The sequence below is a fragment of the Phyllobates terribilis genome, unplaced genomic scaffold (genome assembly GCF_046119375.1).
Source record: "Phyllobates terribilis strain yellow unplaced genomic scaffold, ASM4611937v1 Scaffold_1__5_contigs__length_1240528914, whole genome shotgun sequence".
In the NCBI taxonomy this organism is placed as follows: Eukaryota; Metazoa; Chordata; class Amphibia; order Anura; family Dendrobatidae; genus Phyllobates; species Phyllobates terribilis.
In genome coordinates this window covers 1045261089-1045279606 of record NW_027362761.1, presented here as the reverse complement: position 1 = coordinate 1045279606, position 18518 = coordinate 1045261089, and the positions used below count along the sequence as shown (strand labels likewise).

Here is an 18518-nt window from a genome sequence, read left to right as displayed (position 1 = left end):
GAGTGCTCCTGTGTATGCTAGTGATAGCTGCTGGCCGAATGATTGGCCAAACGATCGAGAGACTTTATTCTGATAGTTTAAAGAAAAGCTCTTTCAGAGGTTGCAATTAATAGAAAATAAAGGGATCTTACCCCTACAAAATGGATTAAGTAAACATTCTTAAGTTTTCCAAAGTCATTGGATTTTAGTCACAACAGATTCTGACCTTTTTGATAGCATCCTTCTTGGATTAGACAGCTGTCAACCTAATGATGGTTTGGTCAATCGCTCTACCATCAGCAATTCCAACTTCCTCTGCACAGGAGCGCTCCTTGAAGAAACTGCTGAGAAACTCGTCTTCCAGAGGCTTATCTCCAAGAGAACAAAAGGATCAGCCACAATAATAAATAATAATTAATATTTTTTATTTATATAGCGCCAACATATTCCGCAGCACTTTACAATTAAGCGGGGACATGTACAGACAATAAATTCAATACAATTTAAGACAGTTTAAACAGTTACATTAGGAGTGAGGTCCCTGCTCGCAAGCTTACATTCTACAAGGAAATGGAGGGACACAGTAGGTGAAAAGTGCTTGTTATTTCAGGTCTGGCAATTATAATAAATAGGGATTTTCATATAAAGCTGTATGATCCGGTCATCAGCCAGTATGTTTAAGTGCAATAATCAAGTACCGAGTGCAGTTATCGTGTGCATGGAGGGTGTGGAGACAGATGAAGAGTAGGGAACAGATTCTGAATAATATTTAGAAGGAGGGAACAGGGGAAAGCTAGTTTACTCAGTTGAAGTGGTAGGCTTGTTTAAAGAGAGAGGTTTTTAAAGCGCGCTTGACGACGTAGTGGCTAGGCATCAGTCGGATCACCTGGGGTAGTGGATCCAGAGAACTGGCGCAGCACGAGAGAAGTCTTGGAGACACACGTGCGAGGTTCGGATTATGGGGGATGTTAGTCTTAGGTCATTTGTAGAACGGAGGGCACGTGTAGGGTGATAGACAGAGATGAGAGAGGAGATATAAGGCGGTGCAGAACTGTGGAGAGCTTTGTGGGTGAGAGCGATGAGTTTATATTGGAGGCATCGGTGAAGCGGCTGGACAGAAACACGACCCTGGCTACCGCACTCAGGACGGATTGGAGAGGAGAAAGTTTGGTAAGCGGGAGACCGATCAGAAGAGAGTTGCAGTAGTCCAGACGAGAGTGAATAAGAGCAACAGTAAGAGTTTTAGCAGTTTCAAAGGTGAGAAAAGGTCGGATTCTGGAGATGTTTTTAAGATGCAGGTGACAGGAGCGAGTGAGTGATCGGATATGGGGAGTAAAAGAAAGGTTAGTGTCGAATATGACCCCAAGGCAGCGGGCGTGCTGCTTGGGAGTTATGGTTGAACCCTCCAAGGTAATTTCGATGTTTAGGTAGAGTTGGGTTAGTAGAGGAGAGAAACACAAGAAGTTCAGTTTTAGAGAGATTCAGTTTAAGATAAAGGGAGGACATGATGTTAGAGACAGCAGACAGACAATCCTTGGTGTTTTGTATTAGGGTAGGCGTGATGTCAGGTGAAGAGGTGTATAGTTGGGTGTCGTCAGCATAGAGATGATACTGGAACCCAAATCTGCTGATTGTTTGTCCAATAGGGGCAGTATACAAAGAGAAGAGGAGGGGGCCTAGGACTGAGCCCTGCGGGACCCCGATAGTAAGGGGACGAGGTGAGGAAGAGGAGCCGACAAAAGAAACAGTGAAGGAGCCGTCAAAGAGGTAGGAGGAGAACCAGGAGAGAACGGTTTCCTTGAGGCCATCAGAAATTGGGAGGCCCCCATACACATTAGACTGTCGATTGACGTTCTTGTAATGAGTATCTGGGGACCTTATAATGGCACATGGTATGTTTGGGGTCAGGTTACAAATGACATGGTATAGGAGCTTTAAATCACAAAACAATTTATGTCTATGTATATTTATACCAATGCTTTTTTACAGACAAACCAAAAATAAGCATTAGGACAAACCTAACCAAAAAAGAGAAATAAAGCAATACAGGTAAGGGCAAGGTGCAGGTAAAAACTGATTGCAGTTGTGCCTTAGATGCTTGTTTTTATGTGGATAAACAGCAATCTCGCTACATGTAGCTTTAGGGCTCGTTCCAATGAGCATGTTATATAGACGTGTGCTGTCCTTGTGCACCCCGAACCGCACAGTGCAAGCATACGTACTGATTATAGCCAGTGTGCTAGTACGCATGGCCCATTTTTCACACAAACCAACCGTCTGCATGGAAAAAAATCGCAGCGTGTGTATTCTAGTCTAATCTATAGACCAATCTAGTGCATGTAGTGTAAATAGCTGGTAGCTCCCGCACTCCTCCGCTATGCAGATGACCACACATTGCGGCACACGGAGCCAGATGCTTCTACAATTTGCAGACTTGACTGACTACAGACTTATAGTTTTTGACTAAAATTCAGGCCACTCTATGTGACTACAGACTTGAGAATCCTCAAATACTCCAGTGTCAGCGCTGGAAACAGCTGTCATGTGACTGTAATTAGGCGATATGCATACTCCTGGTCACAATCCAATTAGATGGGCCTCACAATGCCGGAAACAGTCTAGTCGGATTGTGGCCAGGATTATGCAAATCGCAGTGGTCACATGACTATCACTCCCGGTGCTGACACCGGAGAATCCTCACAGTGCACAGTGTGCGTGTGATGTGAGGATTCACAAATCTACAGTCACATAGAGAGACTGTAGACTTGTCATTTTAGACTAGACAAAGCCTTTAAACTAAGTGTGTATGTAATGCTTTTGCTACATTTTCTGCCGGATCTTCTAGTAATATATACATACTGACATAAATAGTACAAATTCAGCAAAGTAATAAATTGGGAAAAATTCTAAAATAAAAGTGCTCCTATCCTGAGAGGCAGCACATAGCCCTTTGTAGTGAACCTTTGTTAAAATGCAAACAATGGATACTTTTTCTACACCTACGCCTTCTTCCTGCTCTCAGCTGAAGGAAGCTCGCAGCTCCAATCTGACAGCAGTGATTTTTGAGCCTCGGCCAATATGAGAACAATGTATGTGGCACTTGACTTGCATTCAGCCACATCAGGCTGTAGACTGTACAGAACCAGTCTTCTATTTAGAGGATAACCTTCACACCCAAGATGCTAAAAACGTGAGTGTTCAGCGCAACCAGTGTTGTTCTTACCCTTTTCTTTATAATTAAGGAATCGATTTCTTTGCTGTATATTCGTCCTCCCTTCTGGTTAACTAAAAACAAACACTTTTAAGCATTTCTTTGATTTGATCCATTTTTCTGCCAATCTTATCTATGACTGGTGTTCTTTCTTGCCGTTAGCAGGTTGCTTTCTTTTGCATTGACGTCATTTTTCATTACAATGCTTTTCTGCTTTACTTACGGTAGTTTGACTTTTGCGTTATGCCATTTTAATTGTCAATTATTATTTTTTTAATAATTGCTATTATTTCTCTACCATGGTTCTGTTTTTATTCTAACTGTGGGAACAGATGTATTGAGTTTGTATGTTAATATTCTCTTTATCACGGTTCCATCTGCACAGTTCAGTTTTTTGCTCAAAGTAAAGTTTAAATCGTATCTTCAGTTATTGCTGTCAAAGTAAGAATATGTCATTTCTACACGCCCAATGATCAGGAACTACAGCGTATAAGAGAAGAAGCCATTGAGGGAGGAGAGAGCGGGGAATGAGAATTTCTATGAAGATGGTGTCTATCTATAGCATAATGGATTCACAGATTGTAAAATGGGCTGCAGAATTTAAAGGAGTTTTCTCACCGGGCGGCGTGGTGGTATATTATTAGGATATGTTATTTCTTCCTCATCAGAAGACTTGTGACTCCCAGGACCTACTAAAATAAGGGGCCACAGCACTAGATAAATAAGGCAGCGCCTTCTAAGACCACTTCAATGCAGCGGTTTTGTTGCACCCCGAACAGCGTGAGCATTGTAGTGCCGCTATGCAAGAAAAGTGCCGAAATGGCCTCTATCCCTGTGTTTGTAGGATCGGTTAGGTATCGGACGTCTGACCAATATCCCGTAATATTCTTATATCAGAATACCTGATGTCAGATTTGACGTGCTGTGATTACTGGGGTCTGTTAACCTCCATTTAACAATTTAAAAAGACACAGATAATAAGTTTTATACTTTTATGGAAGGTGTATTTTATAAATACTTTTCATTCTACATTTTTTCTCACATTTTTCCAAAATGAACGCATCAATCTCTTCTAAAAGGAATAGTATTATAATTTCCATTTCCTTTATAAATGCGGAAAAAAGGGCGATGCTCTGCTTATACCAGTAAGAAACATCAAGTCTTTGTTCTAGGATGTCAGTAATTTCAAAGTGCTTATGGATCTATCCATTTGTAGCCAGTCGAAATGTCGCAAAGTTTGCGTTGGTTTCCTCCAGGTTCTCCGGTTTCCTCCCACACTTCAAAGACATATTGATAAAGAAATTTAGATTGTGAGCCCCAATGGGGACAGCGGGGACTATCACTATTACATAAGGTAAGCGTTCTCACTATGTCAGAATAATATAAGTCCTCAAACACCTTATAATACCATGATCTTAGTCCTCTCTTTGCCTCAGAGGTTGGCACACTAAAAAGAATGGCAAAAGCCCTGTGTGACAGGCACTGAAACGCGTTGGTACATTAAAGAACCATTTTGTAGCACAAGAGCAAAGTGATATCGTCCTCCTCTATTATTATTCATGTGGAATAAGTTTTCTCCTCTAGCTACAGGGCTGCAGCAGTTACACGCGTCTACGGGTGTTGTGCCTTCACACAACACTGTGAATTGAGCACATACCCTAACCTCTTGCTGCCCTTACCAGGCGATACTGCTCGGTGTGTGATGGTATCTCAAGTCCCCCTCCTATTTTGTTGACCTTTTGATCCTCCATTATAAGGAACATATATGGTATATATATTATCCTGGTTGTTTTTACTCCTTTGTGTGGTTGAACCATTATTAGGAAGTCCCTTTTTAAGACATGTCTAATAAATACTATGACTTTATCAGGTGGATTTTTCAGGGAATTTTTTGATTACTGTGGATACTTCCGTTAACTTTTTCTAGTTATCAGTGATTTATATGATAGAATACATGATCTACTTGACGCTGCTCCTCTGCAAATTTGCAAAAGAACAGGAAAGCTATCTTTGCTCCTTAGTTGGGAGTCGAGACCTACAGCTTTCATAGTTCTGCAATGAATGTTTTTAGAATCTTAAGAATATCTCCCTCCTTTCTATAAATCCCTCTACTTTCCTTGATGTTCTGCCTCTGTAATACAAGCACCCGGAAGCGTAGATGTAATTTTGCCGCTTATGATGTTGTTGATTTCATTTGAATAGGACATCAAATGACAAAATAAAAAAAAAAAAAATAAAAAAGTCATCACTTCACAACACTTGCGATGTGACTTTTCAAACATCCCACGCACATGCGGCATCCTTTGTTTGGCTGTGACGGGAAGTCACAATTCTTCTAATCCCTTTAATCATCTCTAGTACCAGCTCATGTAACTAGATTAATCCCACATAAAAGATACTGCAAAAGATTTCCTTGGAAACCAGATCAACAGGTTTTTGTGTAATCAATCACGATTTGTACCTCTTACTAGGAGCGGGAGGGAAGCTAATGATGGTAGTCTTACTCATCATGTTGTGATTGAGCTGTCAATGTGGCTTCACATCTCCAGAACATGCCCCTCACAAAGCTAGCTACAGTTCAGCCTCATCGGCTCTTAGGTTCACAAAAATAGTTGCTTCAGTTTCCAGTTCGCTCTAGCCTGCAGCGCTGTATATTTAGGTCAGAATAATGCTTAGACGTCACCTTTTTTTTAGTGTTATACTAAACTTGGAAGGCTGTCCACGCCACTTGTCAAAATTCGGACAAAATAAGTGGATGACCATTCACAAGATGTCCCTATAAGTTTAGTCAACAAATGCATGTTCTTATCAATAGATTCTATATCCTAGTGATTTACAGTGTTCATCATTGGGGTATATTAGGTCTAAAATTCAACTAGATCATAAAGATACAAAAGTACTTGGCAAGCACTAAAGAATAGTTGTGTGTGTGTGTGTAAGGAGATGTATCTATCTGGTGTTCATTTGCCAACCTACTGTCATGTTTTTAAGGAACAAAGACCAGAAAATGTAGACATGAAGGTTAAATAGCTTTAAAGAGGTTGTCCACTACATTTTCATTGAAGACCTTTCCTAAGGGCACCTAATTGATCGGTCACCAATGTCTGATCGATTGGTGTCTGACACCCGGCACCCTCACGATCAGCTTTTCTCGGGGTCGGCAGCGGCTGCCAGCCGGAGCTGCTTGATTGCGGAGCTGCTTCATCCATCTTCTTAAGCTGTTGAGTGGCGGCGGCAGGGTACTACACAGCTGCCTCCTACTGATTTGAATAGAAGGTAGATGTGTAGTACCCTGCCGCTGCCACTATCAGAAGACAGAGCAGCTCCACAACCGAGCAGTTTCGGCCGGCGGCTACCGAGACCAAGAACAGCTGATCGGTGGGAGTGCCTGACCCCAATGATCAGACATTGATAATCTATCCTAAGGATAAGTAGTGTATAACATTTTTAATATGGACGTATGCCATGGTCTAGCTCTGCAATGTTTCAGAGAACACATAGCTTAATAAATAGACCAGGGTTTGGATGAAAAGTCTAGGCGCAGAGAGAAGTCTGCTGGTTGGCTTCCTCTGGCTTCTCCTCATCCAGTTCAGTTTCATTGTCATACAAATTCTGAATAAGGAATATCTCTATGAAATTAGAGAGCTGTTATTCTGACTCCATATATAGGCTGCAAGTGTGGGACTCATTAGACACGGTTTCTAAGGATGTCTGTATTAACCAGTACTCACACTAAGTAAGTGATTTCATCAGATAGCTTGACTCGACTACAGAGACATGTATGAAGATTCCAGAAGAAGGTTTATTCTCAGGCTGAATTCTTGTATTATGCACAGCAGTAGCTGCAACAGCTGTAGTAGTTGCAGTAGGTTAAAAGAGAATTCAGAACCAGAAATGTACAGAGATGAACCTCAGACGAAGATGGCTGACAAACATGGACATAGGAGGAGGAAGGGAGGTGTTACCTATATCAGAGCCGGACCACAGGCAGAGATACGGGACAAACTTCTAATGGGGAAAATCTGAGTACATAGCAGTATAACACCAACAGTACAATGACAATACAATACTGTATTTTTTCCCAAGTTGTGGGACATGACAGCTGTCTTGATTTCATGCAAGTCGTGGTGCTGGCAGCATAAATAGGTGACAGGTTTCCTTTAAAGAGCTTAACATTTTTTTAACATTTTGAGCAAACAGTATGTAACCTTGGCTTTTTTTGGACCTGCAGCACTGCACACTTTTTCCGGTGAGCATACAGTGCAGTGATACAGTAATAGCAGTTTAAAGGAGTGTATCATTTTTCAGCTTCTAACAATACTGTGACGCTCCTTTATTGCCAGGAGCGACGCTGTCAACATTTCAATCCATGACATTTCTCACAGCACTGCTGCCTTTATTGGACGGTGGCATTTATTTTATTCCACTTATGTTCACATGAGCTTTCTTTACTACTTCTGAACAATTGATGGGTTAATTATCTTTTACATAATGATATGCATTTGAGTAGGTGTTGTGAGAAAACACAGTTGTTAGTACCTCTATCAAAGGGATTAGTGTAAAGACAGAGTGGATTTTACGTCTCCAAATCTTCTCTTTAATAGTTTTTGAACGTGTCGGTGTACAAATTCTAATGTTAATTTAACAATCCTCATTGGATCATGAAGATTATGAGATTTTTTTACTTGATTTAGCAGCCTTTAGCATGGTGAATATAGGAATTCACTTCCAGTTTTGATTTCTCATAGTTCGGTATTACAGTATACATCAAACAATTGAGAATACACAGATCCCTTACAGAATACTTTATTTAGACCGTATTATGTGTGTTGACCTAGGAACAGAAAGTTATATCATAATAACCACGCATAATTTGCAATATTGGAGTTTGTATTCGGTGGTTATTTAGATTTGTTTTTCCTTTGTGGCTCTCCTTTCCAAACATAACATTGGCCCATGTGCGCTGTTTTGCCTGATCTTCTTAGGCTTTGATTGTATCACCACTTAGTTCACCGATAAAGTTGCTTATTTATAAAACAAACAAAAAATAGATATGTTGTAGTCTGTTATATAAAGCTGATTGGTTGGGATCAGGGTCCAGAGTGAACCCAGCGCGGTGTATGGACCCCTAGACTTTCTATTGAGCCCACACAACGCGCTGCACACCCTCAAACAGAAGTTGAGTCCTTCTTCTCATTGGTTTGAGAAATTTTTGAGGATCGGTAACTGTGAAAAACAATAAAAATTTGCTGAAAGGCAATAGAAATAGGTTGCATATATTATTTCTGTACTAAATATTTCCTGTTCTCTGAAATTATTGCCAGTATCCATTAACCAAAATAAACGCCCCCACCTCTGAAAGATTCTCACACGCGCCTCGCGTAACTTAGTGTTTCTTGGTTTGCGGTTTCATACTTGTACTGTACCTGTACTGTATATCCTACACTTTGACAGGTGTCGTAATGAGATAATGAATGTTATTGATTTTACTTGTCAGTGTTTTTTTATGTTATGGCAGTTTGCTCTATTTTGTATGTCTAACTACTATCAAGATGCCCTTATCAGTAATCATAATATGTAGTCATATGGGGTTCATCTGCTATGACCTCTATCATCTACTATAGCAAAGTTTTTGTGACACTAGAAAATTGTTGTCATTGCCTTTTTATTAGCCCTACTTGAAACTGCTGAAATTCTTACTGTCACTCTTATTCACTCTCGTCTGGACTACTGCAACTCTCTTCTGATCGGTCTCCCTCTAACCAAACTTTCTCCTCTCCAATCCGTCCTGAATGCAGCTGCCAGGGTCTTATTTCTGTCCAGCCACTTAACCGATGCCTCCATCTTGTGCCAGTCATTACACTGGTTACCCATTCGCTACAGGGTCCAATATAAACTCATATCTCTAACCCACAAACCTCTCCACAGTTCTGCACCACCCTATATCTCCTCCCTCAACTCTATCACCCTACTCGTGATATCCGTTGTGAAACTGATCTAAGACTAACATCCCCCATAATCCGAACCTCGCACCTTCGTCTCCAAGACTCCTCCGCGCTGCGCCAGTTCTCTGGAATGCTCTACCCTAAACGATCTGACTGATGCCTAGCCACCACGTTTTTAAGCGTGCTTTAAAACCGCATCTCTTTGAACAAGCCTACCACCTCAATTTACAAAATAACTCTCCCCTGTTCCCTCCTTCTGAATATTATTCAAAATCTGCTCCCTCCTATTCATCTGTCTCCACACCCTCCATGCACACGATAACTGCACTTAAAGGGAGCCTGTCATGTCGTTTGTAGCATCTAAACTGTCCCTAGTGCGTTGGTAGCGATGTAATGTGTATCACTGACATGTTTTTTCATTAAAAACAGCACTGTAATCCTGTGCAAAAATCACTTTTATATAGGTATATACTACATGCTCATTTAGGCCACGGCCCCACTATCAGTATTTGGTCAGTATTCGGTCAGTATTTTTTCTCAGGAGTGGGAGCCAAAACCAGGTGAGGAACAATCAGAGAAAAGGTATAATAGAAACAAGTCACCAATTCTGCATTTATCACCCACTCCTGGTTTTGTCTCCCACTCCTGAGAAAAAATACTGACCAAATACTGATAGTGGGGCCTTAAACGATGTTCCCGGGTTTGTGCCGACATCACTGGAAGCCGCTTTGAAATCCCACGCCTACACAGTGTGTATCAGGGAGCCGCTGCGCGTCACAGTAAGTGAAGCTGAGAAGTGCACACAGCTGCGCACCCGATCAACACGGGCCGTGCGCAGCTCCCCGATGCACACTGCGCAAGTGTGGGCTTTCAAAGTGGCTTCCAGGGACGTCGGTGCAAACCCGGGAAAATCATTAAAATGGCGTGGGCGACGACAACCGTGACTGAATGCAATGAAGCACACCCCTATGACTACGATATAACTATATAAAGTGGTTTTTGCAAAGGATTCCAGCCCCGATTTAAATGAAAAAACGTGTTTGTGACACACATTGGGACAGTTTAGATGCTACAAATAACATGACAGGTTTCCTTTAAACATACAGGCTGATGACCGGATCATGCAGCTTTATATAAAAATCCCTGTTTGTTATAATTTCTGGACCTGAAATAACCTGCACTTTTCACCTATTGTGTCCCCCCATTTCCTTGTAGATTGTAAGCTTGCAAGCAGGGATCTCACTCCTGATGTAACTGTTTACACCAGGGGTCTCAAACTCGGCTGGGTATATGGGCCGCACATGGAAAAAATTTGAATTTGGGGGGCCGCATTCTTTGTTCAATGTGACATTTTTAGTGATACCATTTTTTTTGTATACACCTTTTGAACATTTTTGCCGTGTTTATTTTTTATGGCTTGGGTCGTTATGGATGTGGCGATAATAAACATGCACTTTTTTGTGTTTACTTTAGTTTACATATAAAACAGCATTTTTAGTGCCCAATATTTTTTCATGCTTTATTTTATTTTTTATTTTTTTTACAATTTTATTTCCCCCAATTGGCCACATACAGTAATATTGTCTTACAATTAGCATCATATAGTAATAATGGAAAACATCTTGTAGTAATGTTCCCCATCCAAGTCCCCATCTTGTACTAATGTGCCCCATCCAGGTCCCCATCCTGTGGCTATGTGCCCCATCCAGGTCCCCATCCTGTGGCTATGTGTCCCATCCAGGTCCCCATCTTGTGGCTATGTACCCCATCCAGGTCTCCATCTTGTGGCTATGTACCCCATCCAGGTCCCCATCCTGTGGCTATGTGCCCCATCCAGGTCCCCATCCTGTGGCTATGTGTCCCATCCAGGTCCCCATCTTGTGGCTATGTACCCCATCCAGGTCCCCATCTTGTGGCTATGTACCCCGTCCAGGTCCACATCCTGTGGCTATTTGCCCCATCCAGATCCCCATCCTGTGGCAATGTTCCCGATCCAGGTCCCCATCTTGTGTCTATGTGCTCCATCCAGGTCCCCATCTTTTGGCAATGTTCTCCATCCTGGCGCCCATCTTGTACTAATGTGCCTCATCCAGGTCCCCATCTTGTGGCTATGTGCCCCATCCAGGTCCCCTCTTGTGGCTATGTGCCCCATCCAGGTCCCCTCTTGTGGCTATGTGCCCCATCCAGGTCCCCCTCTTGTGGCTATGTGCCCCATCCAGGTCCCCTCTTGTGGCTATGTGCCCCATCCAGGTCCCCTCTTGTGGCTATGTGCCCCATCCAGGTCCCCTCTTGTGGCTATGTGCCCCATCCAGGTCCCCTCTTGTGGCTATGTGCCCCATCCAGGTCCCCGTCCTGTGGCTATGTGCCCCATCCAGGTCCCCTCTTGTGGCTATGTACCCCATCCAGGTCCCCATCCTGTGGCTATGTGTCCCATCCAGGTCCCCATCTTGTGGCTATGTACCCCATCCAGGTCTCCATCTTGTGGCTATGTACCCCATCCAGGTCCCCATCCTGTGGCTATGTGCCCCATCCAGGTCCCCATCCTGTGGCTATGTGTCCCATCCAGGTCCCCATCTTGTGGCTATGTACCCCATCCAGGTCTCCATCTTGTGGCTATGTACCCCATCCAGGTCCCCATCCTGTGGCTATGTGCCCCATCCAGGTCCCCATCCTGTGGCTATGTGTCCCATCCAGGTCCCCATCTTGTGGCTATGTACCCCATCCAGGTCTCCATCTTGTGGCTATGTACCCCATCCAGGTCCCCATCCTGTGGCTATGTGCCCCATCCAGGTCCCCATCCTGTGGCTATGTGTCCCATCCAGGTCCCCATCTTGTGGCTATGTACCCCATCCAGGTCCCCATCTTGTGGCTATGTACCCCATCCAGGTCCCCATCCTGTGGCTATTTGCCCCATCCAGATCCCCATCCTGTGGCAATGTTCCCGATCCAGGTCCCCATCTTGTGTCTATGTGCTCCATCCAGGTCCCCATCTTTTGGCAATGTTCTCCATCCTGGCGCCCATCTTGTACTAATGTGCCTCATCCAGGTCCCCATCTTGTGGCTATGTGCCCCATCCAGGTCCCCTCTTGTGGCTATGTGCCCCATCCAGGTCCCCTCTTGTGGCTATGTGCCCCATCCAGGTCCCCTCTTGTGGCTATGTGCCCCATCCAGGTCCCCTCTTGTGGCTATGTGCCCCATCCAGGTCCCCTCTTGTGGCTATGTGCCCCATCCAGGTCCCCTCTTGTGGCTATGTGCCCCATCCAGGTCCCCTCTTGTGGCTATGTGCCCCATCCAGGTCCCCTCTTGTGGCTATGTGCCCCATCCAGGTCCCCGTCCTGTGGCTATGTGCCCCATCCAGGTCCCCTCTTGTGGCTATGTGCCCCATCCAGGTCCCCTCTTGTGGCTATGTGCCCCATCCAGGTCCCCATCCTGTGGCTATGTTTTCCCTGTGCTGTTCTTCACACACATAAAATAGAAAAAAAAAATGATTCTCACCTGTCCTCCGTTCCCTCGGCGGCCTTCCTGCAGATGTGGCCCGCAGGCACAGACCCCTTGACGATCCCGACCTGGTCCAGGAGGAGCCGCCGACAGCAGCGCTGCATTGCCGCACAGAGACTGTCTCCCAGCACAGCATTTCCAATGTCAGCCGCCGGCCAATCAGAGGCCAGCAGCTGACATCTGCATATGGCAATGACGTCATACTCGCTGCGCCGACACGCAGATATCAGCTGCTGGCCTCTGATTGGCCGGCGGCTGGCATTGGAAATGCAGTGCTGGGAAACAGTCTCTGTGCGGCAATTCAGCGCTGCTGTCGGCGGCTCCTCCTGGACAAGGTCGGGATCATCAAGGGGTCTGTGCCTGCGGGCCGCGTGTTTGAGACCCCTGGTTTACACTGTCTCACCTTGTATTGAATTTATTGTCTGTACATGTCCCCGCTTAATTGTAAAGTGCTGCGGAATATGTTGGCGCTATATAAATAAAAAATATTAATTATTATTATTACTTACAGCGAGAGGGGTGAACTGTGTTAGGCCCCCACCAATCATTCATTGATGGCACATTGTAGTGATATGCCACCAAAGTCTATGGTGAGGCAGGAACTATCTACGGTATCTAATATCTATCTATCTAATGTCCATCTATCTATCTATCTAATATCCATCTAATATATATGTATCTATCTATCTAATTATCTTTCTATCTATCCAATATCTATCTAATATCCACCTATCTAATATCTATCTAATTGAATAAATCTTCCCCTCTAGTTTTCTCTCTGCCCACCCCTTGTAATACTCAGTATGTTGCAGTATTAAGTGTTGCATAGCAGTACAGAATACTTGTAGTTAATGATCTATTTTTAGGTTCTTTTTTTTGCGGTTTTGATAGAGAGGTTTCAAGTGCTGGTTTCTGTTTTTACTCTACAAGAGATTTGACCTTGTGTTGCCATTGATTGCAGAGTAGAGAGTCGGGCAGGGAAGTTTCTGCATTCCAGCAGTCTCTACAGTACATACAAAGCTGCGGCTTCTGAGTGAGATGGAGCTAAAGGTTACGTGTGTAGTAGATGGACAGCTGTCCTGATGTATTGTTACTTGATAAGGTGCTGTTAGCGTTTTCTTGTCACCTAGTGGAAGCTGCATTTTTGTGGACTGAACGAGTTGTCCTTCCATCACTTCTCGAAGAACAAAATGTCTCCTGTCCATATGATGTCACCCTATTGATTAGATAGTGGTATCACCAAAAACGTTGTGCTCATCAGTTAAATGCGTTTGTAGTGAGCTGACAAATGATCTATTCTAAATACAACTGCATTGTCAGGAGCTTTCCCATATTTCATATTTAAGATCTATCAATATGTCCTTAAGGTGGGATCACTGCGATCTAGGACTAGTTATCTATATCATATTCATTTCAGTAGACCACACATCTCCCTATAGGGAATTTGTCAGCAGTTTTGCAATTAAATCTTAGAGCAGCATAATGTAGTAAGTCAGAGATTCCAATGATATGTCATTTACTGAGCTGTGTGTTGTTGTTTCAATAAAATCAGTGTTTTATCAGCAGATTATCACTAAAGATCTAGTTGGCTCCTGCCACGTAGCCCTTCTGCTCTTTGCAACCGCTCCCCCACCACTAATTGACAGATTTCTGACTATACACAGTGCACACAGAAAGCTGCCAATCAGTGGTGTGGGTGGGGTTATATTGGGCTAGAATTGGTAGATCTGCAGCAGAGAAAATGGGGATTTTATTATCAAAACTGCTGCACCCAGTATAGTAAGTAAAACATCACTGGAATCAGGGTCTCTGCCCCTACATAATTCTGTTCTCTGATTACACAGCAGAAACCTGGTGACAGATTCCCATTAACAGATGGAAGTGGATTCTTTTCCAGTGAGCAGAAGTGTAGAAAAAACACCAGCTTGCCCAACTTCTTTTTCTGTTCCTGCAGAGACCAGAACTTCGCCATTACTGAGAAGCGATAAGTGTTTTAAAAATCCAATCCTTATAAAATACCCACCTTTTCCCACCAAGTCCATAAAGCCTGCTCCTACTTTTTGGAATGGGACATTTCAGAAGTTGCTTTTTATCTATTTGCTCAGTATAATCTCTGAAGTGCTCTAGTATCTGTATCACCTTGTACTGTATTTTGTGCAGATCATTGTGCGCTGTACACAAGACATTACTCTGTGCTGGCGAGCAGATGGATAAATCAGATCTGCCCACCTGAGACAACTGAATCCTAAAACTTAATAAAATGGGATTGTTTTAGATTGCAGTGCCAGCGAGGCTGTATTGAAAGTGTAAAGCCATTATGTACCATCACAATAAATCTTATATGTGGCATGGAGTTTATTGAATGCTAAAGGCAACTAATCCTTTCAGGATTTTGTCTCCGTATTTCTTCCATGCCCCCTAAATCCTGCATGATTTACTAAGTTATTTGCGCCAGTGTAATGACTTGAAGTCACCTGCCAGCAATGTGTTTTCACGCAGTAATTGGTGTCTGTATTCTCGCTTTGCTCTTTCATTATTTGGAATATATTTGTGCCATGTGTACACGTTACATAACAGATGTTTGATGATTGGACAACCATAGAATGAAACCTCGCCGACTGAACAATTTGCTAAACCCACACAACCATTAAACCAACATCTTAGTCCACACTGGTCATCCAAGTTGGCTGAACATGTTTAATGACAGCAGGCGCTAAACAAACAATCTTTCTGGGAATATTCTTTCAATGAACGATCATTTGTGGACAAAAAAGATGGACGAAAGATCTTTTGACCAACAAACGCTACCAATTTCATTTGAGACTATCACTGTGATTAGTTGGCTAGAGTGATCATTCTTTCTTAAAGGGGTTTTCCCACGAACGAAGGTTCATTTTAATCAATAGATCTTGGAATAATAATAATTTCCACAATTGGATGTGTTTAAATAAAATGTTCCTGTGCTGAGATAATCTTATAAATGTGCGCCTGCTGTGTAATGGCCATGTCTGACCGTACAGGAACATGGTCTGATCATACCACAGCTCCTGGGCAGGGGAGGAAGCAAGAGTATACAGACATTACAACTGATACTTTCTGTGAGGTAAAACATTTCCCTGCCTGTTTATAAACAATGTTTTACTGCAAACAAAGAATCAGCTGTGATCCCGTGTTGTAATGTCTGTATACTTTTTTTCTTCCTCCCCTGCCCAGGAGATGTGGTATGATCAGACCATGTTCCTGCACGGTGAGACACAGCCATTACACAGTACACAGCAGAGACACAAATATAAGATTATCTCAGCTCAGGAGCATTTTATTTAAATACATTCAATTGTGGAACTTATTATCATTCCAAGATATATTAATTAATTAAAATTAAACTTTTGTTCATGGGAAAACCCCTTTAAGTTTTCCCTGACAAACAATTGTTTTGATTGATAGCATTCATTTTCATCAACTAAAGTCTATTGTCTATGGTAAAATTTATTTATTCTGATGTCTATAGGACCTTACTGTGGAGCATTTCTCGCCAATTTCATTTAGAAGATTTTTTTTTCAGATTGATGCCATATTGAAATGCTATGTTATATAGAATATCTCAGTAATATGGTGCCACATGAAGGCATCTAGTGAGTCACACAGATTACCCATAGCTCCATTGTATGAAGCCTTAAGAACTCTGTGTAATTTGGCTTACGCAAATTATAACAGAAGCTACATAGATATTAAAGGGAACCTGTCATCAGGTTTGGCCTATATGAGATACGCCCACCACCTTTCAGCCCTCATATACAGCATTCTATAATGCTGTATATAAGCCCTGATCTGACCTGCAAGACCAGAAAAAGAGCTTTTATTATATTCACCTGGGGGGTGGTCCGGTCCAATGAGTGTCATTCATCTTGGTCTGGCGCCTGCCTTCTTCTTCTGATCCCGTCCTTCTTGCTTTGTGTTAATGACGCATTTGACTCGCCCCCTGGGCCGAGGGGCACCCAGAACCGGGCTTCTGGGGGTTGTAGTCTCCGTGGCGGTGACCCGGTCCCGTGGCTCAGGGTGGTCAGGCCAATGGCGGTATTTTGTGGGGGCTTTTATGGGTTAATTGTCCGACTACGCCACCCGTGGATTGCGGTCAGTGCGGACCGCCGCTGCAAGGCAGACCGCTGGGGCTGATGGTGCATGCAGCTGAGGTAGTGTGACTCCCCACGGGAAGAGTGCAGCCCCAGGGCAGAGAATGTGGATGATGGGAGTGATGGTGCACGGGCGTCCCAGCACTAGTAGTGCTGGTGCGGTGATGAAGCACAGAGACGTGGGGTTGCAGTTCAAGTTCTTTACTCACAGTTCTTTATGTCCCAAGTCATTCCGCGGGCAATGACTGCCCAAGCCGTGCTGCGTCCACCAGGCAGGGGGGCTCGGTCAACCCCCAGGCAATTCCAGAGTGTGTCACAAGACTCCCTTCTACTCCTTTCTCTGGCCGTGCCCCACCAGTGACACTATGTCTGTCCAGCTCCCGCGGGCCTTCTCTTGGGAGGGCTTCGTGCTTACCTCCCTGACCCTATGTGGTATGCCTTTCTAGTAGGTGTAGTGAGGGGTCGCACCAAGATATGATCGCGACCGCCGGTCCTTGGCTGAGGATTAGTCGCCTCCACCAACTGGGGATCCGGTACCCTGTTCTGCCAACCCATCACTCGCAATCTCCTGGGCCTTTGGGGTTCCTTCTGCCTTCGTGTCTCTGGGCCTCTCTTGGTGTTCTGTTCCTTCTTACTTTCCTTTCTGTTCCTTTCTTCTGCTCAGGTCTTCACTCTAGGCCTGCCTCGTGGAGCTGGGCCCAGACTGAGCCACAGCTCCCTGTCAGCCCTCTCTGGCTGAGCTCCTTCTCTCTTCTCTCTGCACTGACTGTCTGACTTTCTCTTCTTTCAGTGCTGGCTGGCATCACAGGCTAGGCCCGCCTCCGGAGCAGAGCTCCACAGAGGCCCTGCTCTGTCACTTTCTCTCTCAGACTGAACACTGTTCTAAGATGGTGCCCACCTTATATACCTCCCTCTCTGTGTATGAGCCCAGGTGACTTGCAACCAATGGGCTCCTACCTATGCCCAGAGACCGTCCCCTCCTGCTCCTACATCACTGGGTTTTCCTCCCCCCTCCCCACTCCAGCCAGGGACATATTCTGTCGTGCCTGCATTACTGTCTAATGGGAGCACCGTTGAGCTGTCCCCCGGAAATGGGGTGTATGTGATGCATGCAGCTAACTGAGTCCCGGTCCACACACCATCCTTACCCGGGAGTGGGATATCACACCTCTGGTTGAGGTGCAATACCCCTGTAGCGACCGAACCCTCGGGGCGCTACACATTCCTACGTCATCCACACAGTCTCCCCAGCATTGCACTCCTGCGCAGGCATACTTTTCTGCCCTGACGAGCGCAGTGTAAAGTATTGCAGGCGCCGGGAAAGATCAAAGAGCCGCGGCTCCTGCACATTGCAGTACTTTACTCTTCCCTAGTCAGGGCAGAAGTACGCCTGCGTAGGACGCGTCATCCACACCAAGTAAGAAGGAGGACGGCATCGAAAGAAGGGAGGCGCCGGACTAAGACCAGCTACACCCCTCGGACCGGACCACCACGCAGGTGAGTATAATAAAAGCTCTTTTTCTTGTCTTGCAGGTCGGATCGGGGGCTTATATACAGCATTATACTGTAGAATGCTGTATATGAAGTCTGAAAGGTGCTGGACGTATATCATATTGGCAAAACCTGGTGACAGTTTCTCTTTAACTGGACTTGCCTGAATGGGTAAATCACTTTTTATGATATTCCAGACAGAGGCAGCTGCACAGGTGCCCAAAGGGTAAGGGGGCCCACTACCACCTCCAAATCAGCACGTAG

The 18518-nt window shown here is 44.3% G+C and overlaps 1 protein-coding gene across 31 annotated transcripts in view; it reads left to right on the top strand.

Moving 5' to 3' along the window:
- The window catches only part of SORBS2 (sorbin and SH3 domain containing 2), a 417459-nt gene that overhangs the window by 175561 nt on the left and 223380 nt on the right, over positions 1-18518 (top strand). For 3 of the 31 annotated variants that reach the window (XM_073645334.1, XM_073645329.1, XM_073645321.1), the window contains exon 1: positions 3023-3169. The exons of the other annotated variants lie outside the window; for them this stretch is intronic. The gene's annotated coding sequence lies outside the window, so the exon portion shown is untranslated. Of the gene's footprint in view, positions 1-3022; positions 3170-18518 lie in introns of those variants that run through there. 31 annotated transcript variants of the gene reach the window in all.